The sequence below is a fragment of the Pantherophis guttatus genome, chromosome 7 (genome assembly GCF_059756535.1).
Source record: "Pantherophis guttatus breed Tessera chromosome 7, ASM5975653v1, whole genome shotgun sequence".
NCBI lineage: Eukaryota > Metazoa > Chordata > Lepidosauria > Squamata > Colubridae > Pantherophis > Pantherophis guttatus.
The window spans coordinates 38299449-38311636 of NC_142069.1; the positions used below are offsets into that span (position 1 = coordinate 38299449).

The window sequence follows — 12188 nt, forward strand, 5'->3', positions numbered from 1 at the left end:
TATGAGGTGTCATTCATTTGTTTCATTTAAGAAGCCCCTGCAGAGAAATCTCTGATGATTAATTAAATTATGATTTTTATATGATGACTTTGAAGGGCAAACTAGATGATACAGAAATGATGTATGGCACTGCCCTTTGTCCTGTTGTTATTTCATAATTAAAAAAACAAACAAACCCCAAAACATTAATGGTGAATTTATTGGATCAGCAGAATGTGACAATGGATAGAAAAAAAGCCCCTAACTTTTTTGTAGCCTTAAAAAAAAATAACTAGCAAAGCATAAATGAGGATTAAATAACTGCATAGGCACCATGGAGCTGGGAAATATGTTTTTAAACACAAATGAGCTGGGAAGAATTAAGATTCCTCTATCAAGTGGTCTCAATCTGGACTGAGTTCCAATTTTTTTGACAATAATAATGAGAGGATCAAGAGAGAGAGAGAAAAAACTGAGGCAATATTCACTATACATTTTACCCTGTCATTTTACCCTACAACTTTGAAGTTTCTTCTACATGCCATCTCTACTTTATTAATTCAACTTTCAGTCCAAACCCATAAAGAGCTGAAAAGTTATCTGTGGCTCTCTTAACATATGTTTACGTTTATGGGGAAAGTCAAAATGGTATCAATTGCTATTGAACTGGCATTCATTTTTTTAAAAACCAAAGAAGCAGAAACCATAAAATCCCTTGCCTGAGGTGATTGCTCTGAGCTAGGGTCTGAAGTAGCAGCCAATTTCCTAAAGCGTTTTCATATACCAGCAATAGATCACGCGGATTTCAGGGAAATGGTACTAGACTAGATCCTTTCAAAACAGCCTGCAGTGGCACTGTCTCTGGTGCAAATTTCACATTTAAGCTTCAATCTCATTTTTCTTGGTGATTGCGTTTTAAAATGGTTTGGATGAAATCCGTGGGTTATTTTATGTTCTATGGCAAGGCACTATGGACTGGTAGTTTCCGTCACTTTTTTTAAAAAAAATCATATAAAAAGCATGAATTCAATTGATAGAGTGAAACTGAAACAATGTTAGGACATCTCAACTTCAATTTTCATCGCCATGTATAGATTCCCAGAAATTTCGCATTATGATTTATTTTTATTTCTGTAATGAAATCTTTACCTCAGGCTCCAGGCACTTTTCTGTAATTCATGATATAAAATTTGCTGCAGAGGTTTTGTTATCCCTCAGTAAAAACCTGTAACATTAATTATATTTAATTACCATATCAGATCAATAATATTTACAGTTTAAAACAATGAATTGTTTTTTTATTATAGCTATTATTCTTTTTCTGTTAAGAAACATATACTCTCCAGCAATACTAATTCTTGGATTTGCTTTCAAAATTTCAATGAAAAACATACCTTTATGTGAATCAGAACTGAAAGTGATCCACAGATACAGAAAGCTCTATATACCTAATTGCCATTCAGGCCTGGTTTCTATAATCTGTTATCCTGGCATTGCAAATTCCATGAGTTATTTTATAAATATGGATTTATTATTATATAGAGTCATTGACTGAATATATAGTGTATGCATTAAAAAAATGTGTGGGCCTAAAAAAGTGTTTATTTTGTAACGTAAATATTTCCTTCAAATGTAAATTTTCCAAAGTGGAAAATGTACTAAATTATCTAAATTATATCTAAAAATATAAACTAAGAACACCAGCCTCACACAGCCTAGCAAACAACTATAAACAAACAATTAAAGCACCTATTAAAATGACCACTAAACATCAAGAACAAAAAATGTATTCACAATTAACTTTGCATAACAAATGCAAACATCTGAATTAAAAGGCAGCAGAGGATAAAAAGGTATTTTTCTACTGCTGGAAAACTGAGCTGGGGAAGCCACACGGGGGACTTTGCGTGGAACAGAGCCCTGATTGAAGGCCCTCTTTGAGGCTGCTTTGCAAAGTGACAGCTCAGCAAAGCCAAGCCACATCAGAGCAGGTGCTTTAAATACCTTCAGATGCCCAGAAGACACCTCCACTGGCACTTTTGGCAAAGTGGCTGGTTGAAGCAAAGCATAAATAAGATAGGCAACATACTATACCTGATCATTATTAGGGCAGTGCAGTGGTTCAGTTTCAAAGGGGCAAGGTGTTTATGAGTATGTGTGGTCATGGATATAGCATCTGTCAGCAAGTTTTAAATCAAGAACTTTCCTGGTGGGCTGTCTCTATTTTCCCATACCACACAATTCACAGGTTCATTTGATTCTGTGGGTATATAATTCTCAATGAACACTATGTCAGCAATTTTGTAAAATAGATTCTATTAATGCACAGAAAGCAATACTGAAGAGTGTCTGCAAGCCACCACCCTATTTTGGTCAAAATTGTATAAAAGGATTTACATATGTCCAAAAATATGTATGCTTGAACATAAACAGCTTCCAATCAACTGTTTAAGGCAGAGTCCTCAAACTTGGCAGCTTTAAGACTTGCAGACCTCAGCTCTCAGAATTCTCCAGCCAGCATAGCTGGAAACTTGAATTCTTCAAGTTTGAAGACCTCTGGTTTAAGGTTATAGAACTGAGCTTTTAAACTTACAGTTAGTACTATTTAGGGATCCACTGCATAGAAAGCACCCCAGGAACAGAAATCTTGTTTAAGCAATCTCTCCACTCTGCAAAAAAGGAGGAGATAAAAAATCAGTAAGGCACAGGTCAATGTGTGCTAACCTAAGTAATGCTGAATGTCACTAACAGGTAGACACTATGAAAATTATAAATGTATGCATTGAATGCAAAGTTATTTTTTCATCATCATCGTAATTGCAAATGATCATTGTTTGAGGCAGTTGCTAAAGGAAGATTACCTGTGAATAGCTTCCTAGGTGGACTCAATTTACACTGTTTAGGTACAGTCCAGATGAACTTTTATTTTGATGAAATATTGAGAGTGAAGATATGCCACCAGGTCAGAAGGCCAAATGCCTTCCTGTAATTACATTTGCAGGTTTAGTAATCCTACACGAGGAAAGGCTACTGTGAACTGAATTGCATATAGCAATAATGAAGAGTATTATGGCACTTGAAAGATTGTTGTGCTGCAGTAGAATATCTCTGTTAACCTCTGCATAGGGGCTATATACACAGAGTGCCAGATATTCACGATTGTGATTGTTGAGAATAATGCAATCTCAATATCATAAATGGCTAAGAATATCAATTCTCCACTTGCACATAAATTCTTTCCCCAAAAATGATGTCTTCCAAATGAAGGAATAATTCTTATACTTGAGTGGATCTGACATTGAAATCAGAGACCTACAAGCAATTTTGATATATCCCTTTGGTAGTTTATATAGTCAGGGGTGGAGAAATGCTATTTCAAAACAGCAAATTCTATTTTAAGAACAGCATGGTATCACTGTTTTATACTTTAAAAGTTATTCTTTATTTTCTTTGGTGAGTTTTTATTTTGGTCTTAAACCCTCCCTGCCCAATCCTTAGGACTCCTCTATAGAAGCTTTTTGGCATGACCAGGTGAATGTCAAATTGTTGCTAAGACAGGAACATGATTTTGGAAAATAATGAAGGCTTACTACCACAACGGGCACTGAAAGATAAAAAAAAAATCACTAGCAATTTATTTTCTTTTTGTAAAGATGGGAAGTGATATATATTTAGGCCTAAAACTGAGGTGGCTGATAGGAAACCAGACAGTTACAAATTGGATGACTTTTCTGTGGGCTCATCTATTTACTAAAAAGAAGAAATACTGGCTTGCTCTTCTTTGAGCTCCATTCTCATACATTTACCCTTACTCATAGTGTCCTGACATTCAAACAGATCTGAAAACAGATGAACTTAGTTATGCTTTAAATTGGATACCAAGGGTTTAAAGAGAAATAGCGGTCATCTGAAAGATGAATGATATAATCACAGGAAAAAAATGGGACTGTCAGCTTTGGAAGCCATTTTAGGCCAGAAGCTTCCATGCTTCCACCTTCTCATGTGTGGGAAAGTAGGAGGGGGATTTTGTAGAGAGATTGTCTTTAGACATAATAGCATTCTTCCAGTCGGTCAAGGTCAGGCCGATCCTGCATCAGGAGAAGGAGGGGTCAGAGTGCTGTCTCGAGAAGGGACCGATGGTGATTGGAGCATGTGATCAACTGAGGAGTGAGGGGACGGTTTTGGGGGTTTTGATTTACTTAGGGAAAACCCGGACCTCTCAGATTCGGGTTTTTCCAGATGTGCCAGTTTACCTATTTTAGTAAATAGAACTTTGAAAAATGCTTGCTTCAGAGTTTTACTTGGAGTTGGGGTTTTTCTGGAACGCTGACAGGGACATTATGATGTCTCATGCTCAATAGCACCTAAAACATGTACATTAACATAAATTGGATGGCTGCTGATCTTTCTTTTAGGTTCTTTATACTTAAAAGGTAAACCTGTAGCCTGATTTTTGTTTTTTGTATTTCTTGTCTTCAAAGGTAAGTTAGGAAGACAAATGCAAACATTCTGGCAGTGAAGTCATTTGCCTGGTCTCCCACTGGGTGGTTCCAGAAATGATACAAAGTGTTTTCAAAATTTAGGTGGTGGTTAAAATGGAATTAGGAGTCTCATAGTAAACAGAAAATTCTAATCCAGATGCTTATGTAGGAGTGGTAGCATTTGTTCTAGGGAATCAACAAGTAAGGGTTGCTTAATATTTACTGCTGATAGTTGATACTTCTCTACACATCATGAATCTTCATCTGATCTGATTTTTTTCAAAGCCAGATTCTTAAAATGAAAAAGAACCTCACACGGAAGGAATAAAATGCAAGAATGAATCAATTAAAGCAGGGGTCCCCAAACTTGGCAGCTTTAAGACTTGTGGACTTTGACTCCCAGAATTCTCCAGCCAACATAGCTGACATAGCATAGAGAATTCTGGGAGCTGAAGTCCACAAGTCTTAAAGCTGCCAAGTTTGAAGACCTCTGAATTAAAGGAAGAATCAACTCTGCCTTCTTTCCCAAATCCCCCAGTCTTGGGTCACCATTAAACAGAAAGTTTAATGGTGGTCTTTTATGAGTCTTCCTCATTCAATGTGACTCAGTGCAGCATTTCATATTTAGAAACATGTTCTGTTTCAGTTTTCCATTAGGGCTTTAGGCAGTGTAGGTAGGACAACCTTTTCTTTACCCTCCCAACAATAACTCTATGAGTTAATATCAGTCCCAAATATTTATTATTCAAGAGGGGATTTCAACCTGCTCTTCCTCTCTACAAATCTAGTACCTTAACTATTATACCATTCTGACTTTCTACGCTATGCTTCACTTTTTCTTGAACTTTTAAGATGGTCTGCATAAAATACATTATTTGTACTGTTCTGTTTAACTGTTATCGATATCTTCTGATTTTTCTTTTCCAAAGACTCATCACTTAAGGAAAAGGTTGTTGATTAATGTTATTTCCCAACTTCACAGAAATGCAATTATTATATTTCCTGGAGACACTTTAAGAAGCCCTAAGCTACAACTTGTTTCATCAGGATTACGTGCGATGGCTCAGGCTTCGTTACAATCTGCTTGAGTACATAGTGATTCCTATCAGGCAGTTTACTCAAAACTGTCTCAGATCAAGTTTCAAGTTTTGCAGCCCGGAACAGATGTGATTTTCCATGCAGCATCACTGATTTAAAGAAACTTATGAAAGGGGTTCAAAATGCTTTGAAAACAACTCCAGGCCACAAATGAAGCAACACTTCAAGTCTAGATGCTGATCAGTTTCAGGCACATTAACCAAAAATGTTGCCTCAACTGGTTGTTAAATAGCATCAAGATAAAAGAAAGAGAAGAAAAGTTGATAGATATATATCAAACAAACCTGCTATCCTAAAAAGTGTGGCAAATTAAATATATAGGCATATACAGTACAGTATATGTGGTGAAGAAGCTGTCAGTGTCAGACCTGGAAGCCATCTTTTACAATGGGCCTTCAGGCCTGCCACATTTTCTACTGTGGGAAACTGGGAGGGTTTCTTTAGTTGGGGAGGTGTTACTTGGAACCCTGGCACTCAGTTCTGTCCCCAGCTAAACCATGGGGCACAAACTTTTCTTGCCAACCACAGTAACATGATTTGGGACTATACTCCAAAAAGTAAGGGATGGTGCCAGGCCAAATATTAAATTTAATTTCCTTTGCTTAATTAAAATTAAAATAAAAAATAGTTAATATGCCAATTCCTCATTCAGGTATGTAATATGTAATACATTTCTGTTTTGCCCTAATTGGCAAGAAATGAAATATCTAGCTGCACAAGGGATAGTTTAAGAATAGATTTAGCCCCAGGATCTCAGGTTGTCCATTTTTGTTCTGGGCCAACTCTCTTTTAACAACATTTGTTAAATGACACTCTCTTTGTTAAGCAACAAGGTGCCGAGCAGCATACTTTGAAATCTGCATTGTACATACAGAACTTCCCTTTTATTAGTGAAATTAAAATTATTTAGATTTGGAGGATGTATGGCTATATCTGATGCCTAAATTTATTTGCATAGAGTATGACCTAGCATCTTGTCATCTGAAGAAATTTTCATTTATTTTGTTCCACCTATTTTGCTTGACTGATGGATAAATCTGGTACAAAAAAAAAGGTTCCTGCTTATATTTTGCCCTTTTTCATCATTTCAATTCAATATGCTTTTCAAGTCTCCTCTTATTTTACATTCAGTCGGTATCCATTCTCTGAAGAACTTTTGTTTATTCATATTACTTTGGGATTCTGCTTTGAATTCTGCTCATCATCTGCCTATGTTCAAACAGATTCTTTTGTTAAGCTGGAGGAATCATTTTTGCAAGTTTGGAGTTCTTTTCTGAAATAAGATCTCTGGGGTTTGATTTTGGAAGGATCTAAAATATGAATTAAGCTTTGATCAACCCCAAACATCAAATATCAAGCTGACCCATAGCATTTACTTTTAGAGTTTCATATTCTTTATTTTCCAGATCATGTCTATCAGTAGATATGTCTTCAACATCTACATTTCAAAAGGCATGTGTCTTTGCTTTTATTTCATAATTTATTTCAACACCTTTGAACATAAGCATCCATTTCTCACTGCAGGGAAGCCAAAATGGTGAAAAATACATTGTGATGTCACACCATAAGCTTTGTTCTTTCATATCTGCATCACAACATGACATGCAAACATATGAGGGGTAGGTTAGGACTGTGATGTCACAATGCACATTTCATCACTTCTATCCTTTGTTCCTTCTGTGAATGTCTATGGTTATTTTGTTGATGCATAGTAAATGCAAACAGTAAGAACATGACAATCCTTGTGGCCTTTGGAACAATTGGATGGCTTCTATGAACAGGAAGATAATGGACTAAATCAGGGTTTAGCTCTTCTGGTTGCCTGTAGGCAGTTGGAATAAAATTGCAATCATCCCTTACTATATAAACTAAGGTTGATGTGAATACCAGTTCAAATTATCTACATGTTGTTTATCCCTACAAAAGATGGATCTCCAATTTAATCCAGAACAATCAAAGGCTGTATTGGATTACAGTTCTGACTGGATTCTGATTACAGTGTCAGGTTACAAAATACTACTGTACATTGCTTTTTTCTTGTTTCTCAACATTTTGAGCATGACTGTACTTCAGATGGTGAAATAAACTTAGTATTTTTTTTTATTAGAGTTTTGGGAACTATGACGCTGTTTCCAGCTTCATATGAAAATTTGGCCAGCGACACAGCTGCTGCTGGTTATCACGTCTTCATGGCTATGAGTCATCCAAAATCAGTGGTAAATTCTAATGCATTGTGGGAATGTGGTATACAAAGGGGCTGAGACAGCAGATCCATCAGGAAGCCACTGAGGACTTATTCACAATTATATCTATGTAATTTGATGGGTTTTTAACAGAAAGAATATTGTTGGTAAAAAGCCAAGAAACCTAATCTGACATTTCTAACCAATATCTTCTGTTCTCTTAGATGGTTCTTGATTTAGGAGTTATGAAACAAGATGCAGCCATTAGGCCCTTCTAACCAACTTGACGAAGGGGATATTACTAACTGACTTTGAACTGGCTTGATTTCAAGCATGTTATACCCCAACTATGATTTACTTGGCCTCCAGATGCTGAGCATTTTTCAATCACTCTGGATTTATTATAATCCCAGATGCTATCTTGTCCTCTTATATATTACAAACAATAACATTCTAAGATCTTCTGTTTTTCTCTGTAGGACATTCCATCAAAATGGACCCCTTGTCTGGGCTACTGCTTGGCCCTGAAAAGATCCATCTAGTGTTTGCTTGTTATGTTCACATAATAGAATTGATATGAAGCTATCCATGAGAGAGTTCTCTCAATCCAGTCTCAGAAGAATTAAAAAAAGAAAGGAAGCCAAGGGATACATTTAAGGTTTTCATTAAAGATTAATTTGGAAATGAATTAAAGCTTCTGGTTGCTTACGTTAAGCCCCTGCAAACAAACATTATATGGAAAAATAGACTGAACAGCGTTACCGTTAGGGAAACTTTCCTGGCTGATGTGTTGAATTTCAGCTTTTATAATTTTGCAGTGACCAAAATATAGATGTTAATATTATAATATAATATAATATAATATAATATAATATAATAGTATAGTATAGTATAGTATAGTATAGTATAGTATAGTATAGTATAGTAATGTAATGTAATGTAATGTAATGTAATGTAATGTAATGTAATGTAATGTAATGTAATGTAATGTAATAGTATAGTATAGTATAGTATAGTATAGTATAGTATAGTATAGTATAGTAATGTAATGTAATGTAATGTAATGTAATGTAATGTAATGTAATGTAATGTAATATAATATAATATAATATAATATAATATAATATAATATAATATAATATAAAGCATGCCACAATACTATTTTTCATTGAGATAAAATGCAGAAATACACAAACAAATATATGGAAATAAAAATGTATGGACCAGGTTGGGGAACTCTGCTATAAAGGAAAAAGCAAGTCTCACTAAAGGAGGAAAGACAAAATTGTGGTTTGTTTTCCCATTTACTCCAGTGCTGCCTTGACCTTTCCTAACAAAAACAAAATGAGGTTGGCTGCCCTGAGAGAGTTTTGTAGAGTTTTCCTATAGCAGACATGCTGACTTAAACAGAACCAGACTTGTGCTGCTCTGTACTGGCCACATAATAGCTCCTTTGAGGAGCACAACCGAAATAGCACAAGAAGCCATGGACTCTTAATTGCCACTTGCAGTGAGAAACTGGAAGCAAAGAATGATAGGACACATGAATAAGTGGTCTAGTAGTAAAATTGCTAAAGGAACAGAGAAATGAAGCGGTAGGATGTTTTAAATACAATATTCTTGCATATCTGCCACAGATAAATTTTTGAATGAAACATTTTGATCTTCTGAACTGGTTTGAACTATGATAGCAAAACGGAGCCCAGGGACTTTACATGCATTGTATTTCCCCAGAAACTGTTGTAATAAGCCCAGTGTTTCTTTAAGGAAGTTACTGTATCCGCCTGATACAGGTCCACCTGATACGCCAGTTGCGTCCCTTTCTAGATCGGGACTCCCTACGCACGGTCACTCAGGCACTCGTCACTTCCCGCCTGGACTACTGCAATGCTCTCTACATGGGGCTCCCCTTGGGGTGCACCCGGAGGCTCCAGTTGGTCCAGAATGCGGCCGCGTGGGGGATTATGATGGCCAAAATTATTTAAAGTCTTTTAAACTGTTTTTAAATTTTATATGTTATGTTTTACCGTGGCTGTTCACCGCCCTGAGTCCTGTTAGAGAAGGGCGGTATACAAATTAAATAAATAAATAAATAAATAAATAAATAAATAAATAAATAGTATCCATTATTGAACATTGCAAGCATATCAGGGTATGTTGGTTTCCATACAGAAATGAGCTTCATAATTAATGGATACTTATTTAGGTTTCATACCAAAATCAAAGCTGTATAATATGAGGAAGCACATATTCATAGTCCATTTGTAAAGCTAGATTTGATTTTCTTTTTAAAAATATAAAGTGGAATATAAGTAACACTACATGTGATATATATTGATTTGTACAGAACTATTGCTTGTAAACACTTTAGAATGTACATAAAACAATATGTATTTGATATAATGCTTTTATATTTACAGTAATAAAGACATTTATTCTAGGTCAAGGCTGCCTGATTTTCTGCAAGATTGCTTTCAACTATATATTGAAATCTGAGTCCAGAAAGAACTAATGAGCATCATATGTATACCCAACATAATGAACATTATAAATGAACATTAACAGTCTAAAACATCAAGGATGAAACCAGTAATTTAAAAACCTAGTATTATTCTTACTACAACCGTCTCACCTAAACTTGAAGGATGTAATTGATACAGCTAAAAACATGACCCTTTGGAGGACATTTCATGGACCTTGAGCCACCAAATAAAGGCTCTACATTTATTCCCATTCAGGTGTTCTATTGTCTTGAATGCTTAGTGTGTGACATTTCAAATTAAAATATCTTCTGTCATACTGCTCCAATAACATCTGCAGAAGAAAAATATGGCACATACAGTTGTGCATGTGTAGCTTTCCATGTATACTAGGATACATTTCTGAATGTGCACAATGCAGAAAATGCAGACAACCAACCACATTTGAATGATGTTGGTGGGAGGGACATTTTACTGGAATACTCACATTGGACTACTCAGGTTTTCATAATGTGTGAGTGGAACCAATTATATCTACCAATCTAAATAATTTTCATAATTACAATCCTCAGATCTAAGGGTACAAGCAAATTCAAATAGGTATAAATAGTTGTTAAAATAGTGTTAAGTAGTTTAGAACTTTATTGAATAAAACTAGGAGTTTGCACTTAATTGAAATCCCTGAAAACCGATGTCTACTGCTGAGAACTGTGTGTACTATAATCCATCTTGGTGATGTTTATTGGCCTATTGGCTCTTAATCTGGATGGAGCCAACTCAGAAAGAGCAGGAGCCTGGGCTAGCTCTCAACTGTCAACAAAATATTTTTTAGCCTAGCAGAAAAAGTGGGTGGAAAAATGCTTGCTTCAGTATTTTGCCCTGTCCCCGATATTTTGCATTCAGTAAAGCAGAAAGAAATTGACCTCAAAGTTTCTTTGCTGCACAGCAGAAAGGTAGAAACATTCTGATATGGTCAGAATAAAAGGAACTGATAGACTACCCCAACTGTCTTGTATCAAAGCAGTTTTCAGGGACTGCGAATTGGGAAAACATTTTGAAGCATGATTGTTTCTCAAAACTCGTTGAAAAAGGAATGTTTCTACACACTTCTTGTCTATATGAACAGGTGCTAGCTGAATCCCAGGCAGTAACATATTTCATAATTTGGAGACTGTCACAGAGAGGGGCTGTCATCTTACTCAAGTTCCTCGAGAACCCAAAGAAATTTCTTAGCAAGCCTTCTCAACATACCTGGATCAAATTGGTTGAGTTCACTGTCTCAAATATGTACTGATAAAACCAGTTACTGTACATAATAAGGCTTTATAAGTATTGGGCTTAATACTAGTAGAAAGTCAGTATAGTGTCTCAGAATCAGGATTACTTTGCAGTGGTGGGATTATCTCACCAGCAGTAGGAACTAATTCATTTCCAAAAATTAACTCTTGTAAAGTGTATTGCAGTAGGCAACTATTCAATTAGGAATGAATTATTATTGCCAGAGCATCTTGGTTGAGGTGGCCAGTATTGGGCAAAGGTTCTTATGGCCACATATTCCAACTGTTGTTTAAGCAAGAGTCAAGAGTCCAGAACGACCTTGAAGTCACAGATCAACTCTGTCAAGGTTAGTGTGATTCCGTTTAGAATTACAACCAAAATTGTTTGTAACTAGACCATCACAATGTCTCTTGAGAAAAATAACCTGATTAGGAGGATTTAATTTGAATTTGTTTTACTCCATCTGGATTTAAGAGCATTCATATGCTATTTTAGGCTATCCATGGTGTTTCAGCAGTCCATGCTGAATTATGCTGGTACAGAATACTAGAGGGAAATTATGAATAATGACAGATTCACTCTGTGGTAGAATGAATAGAGCATGTAACTGTTCACATCTCTTTTCTTGTTTTTAGGACATAAAACTGCTGAAGCCCTCATCTATAATAATCGACAACATTGACAATAGG

The 12188-nt window shown here is 35.7% G+C and overlaps 1 long non-coding RNA gene across 1 annotated transcript; it reads left to right on the top strand.

The window, feature by feature from the left end:
* The first annotated feature begins 7270 nt into the window (after positions 1-7270).
* Positions 7271-10474, top strand: LOC148112810 (uncharacterized). The gene is made up of 2 exons (XR_015728797.1): positions 7271-7774; positions 10183-10474. It is a non-coding gene; the product is annotated as an uncharacterized LOC148112810 (long non-coding RNA).
* The last annotated feature ends 1714 nt before the right edge of the window (positions 10475-12188 follow it).